Source organism: Silurus meridionalis, chromosome 15, assembly GCF_014805685.1.
Source record: "Silurus meridionalis isolate SWU-2019-XX chromosome 15, ASM1480568v1, whole genome shotgun sequence".
Taxonomy (NCBI): domain Eukaryota; kingdom Metazoa; phylum Chordata; class Actinopteri; order Siluriformes; family Siluridae; genus Silurus; species Silurus meridionalis.
The window spans coordinates 185,472-187,500 of NC_060898.1; positions in this window are offsets into that span (position 1 = coordinate 185,472).

Consider the following 2,029-nt stretch of genomic DNA (forward strand, 5'->3'; position numbering starts at 1 on the left):
TCACTGCAGTGCATTATGGGTATTCCAGTTGTTCACACACACACACACACACACACACACACACACACACTGTTTGATTGGTGTTCTCTATAAAATACGTTTGATTGGTGTTCTCTATAAAATATGTTTGATTGGTGTTCTCTATAAAATACGTTTGATTGGTGTTCTCTATAAAATACGTTTGATTGGTGTTCTCTATAAAATACGTTTGATTGGTGTTCTCTATAAAATATGTTTGATTGGTGTTCTCTATAAAATACGTTTGATTGGTGTTCTCTATAAAATATGTTTGATTGGTGTTCTCTATAAAATACGTTTGATTGGTGTTCTCTATAAAATACGTTTGATTGGTGTTCTCTATAAAATACGTTTGGTGTTCTCTATAAAATACGTTTGATTGGTGTTCTCTATAAAATACGTTTGATTGGTGTTCTCTATAAAAGCCAAACCCGAAGGGCCGATCAGATGATGCTAAACTTGTGAGACACGTTTTTTACGCGCCACCGGTCTAACAGTTCTACAAGGTTTGTGAAAAAGATGAAACGTTGCCAATCTGCAATGTGTGTAGCAAAAGAATTCCACAAGACAGGAAGCAGAAAAAACACCACCAACCAGATCAGACATTTGAGGAACGCTTCAGGCTGAAGTGCGACTCAGTCAGCTGTCAGCAACAAAGATGTTTCAAACTACAGAAATCCTGCTGCAAGCACAGAACGACGCATAAAGAAATATGTGACAAAATTACGGGATTCATACGACTTGATCATCAGCCGCTGTCTGTCGTGGAACATAAAGACTTCCAGTGACTCGTGTTCTACTTGGATTTATAGATTTTTTTGTGTTCTTTATTAATCTTCATTTATGATTTTCTTTATTAAAAATTAAAGTAAATACTCCCAGAACAACCACAAACAAGCAATTTGGTCATTAATGCAGGTCAATTCAAACATCAAGTAGGGTACCTAACACCTCCAGAACCATCTAGAGACGTACCAGCACCAGCTGGATCCCACTTCATGTGGAGTTTTTGAGTCTGGTTCCTCTCAAGGTTTCTTCCTCATAACATCTAAGGGAGTTTTTCCTTCACCACAGTCTCCCACAGTCTCCATCATCAGAGATAAACACATCTTTCACCTTCATTCTGAAATTCTGTAAAGCTGCTTTGAGAGTTAAGGGCCTCACTCAAGGGCCCAGCAATGGCAGCTTGGTGCAGCTGAAACATCTTCCTGAGAAAACACAGAACCTGAGTAACCTCCCAACAATACAACAGGGGTGTAATGCCCGGGTTTCGAGTCCATGTAGGAAACTCAGCTTCCACGCACCACTGACACGCCTGCTCAGGTGGAGACGCTGCAGTGACATCATTTCGCCATGTGGTGGCACTAGTTATGTTTTCACACTTTATTACACGTGTGTTACGTATTAAGACTGTAATTCTTTTCACCTCTCAGTCCGACTCACGTGCAGGAATCATTATATCTGATCATATTACACCCAATGTATATTTTATTATCAAATAAATTCATACATTTTTTAATTGTGCATTTCTATGTTTGGCGGAAAAGTGCTTAGTCTACGCGTGGGCGTGTCCCACGCGCGCGCTCGAGAAAGGAAATGGAAAGCGAAGCATGCGCATTTCTCAGCGCGCGCTGGATCTCGGAGCAATAGCGCGAGCGCGCACTCGTCATTCCAATGTGATCTGTTCCTTCTAAAGCATTTACACACCTTCATCATCTTCATCATCACAATCACTTCTTCATAGACTCGCGCTTCAGTCTGGGGGTTTTATTCTTCATCCTGCGCGCGGCCATGAAACATCTCACCTGTAAGTCCTCATCTTTAATCTTTACAGAACCGGATCGTGTGTGTGTGTGTGTGTGTGTGTGTGTGTGTGTGATTTACATACTGACTCTTTAGTGTGCAGATTTCACTTTTCTTGTAGAAGTGTTAATAATATACACTGTGCAGAAGCCCAGAGATCTGCAGGATTATTATTATTATTATTATTATTATTATTATTAGTGTGTAA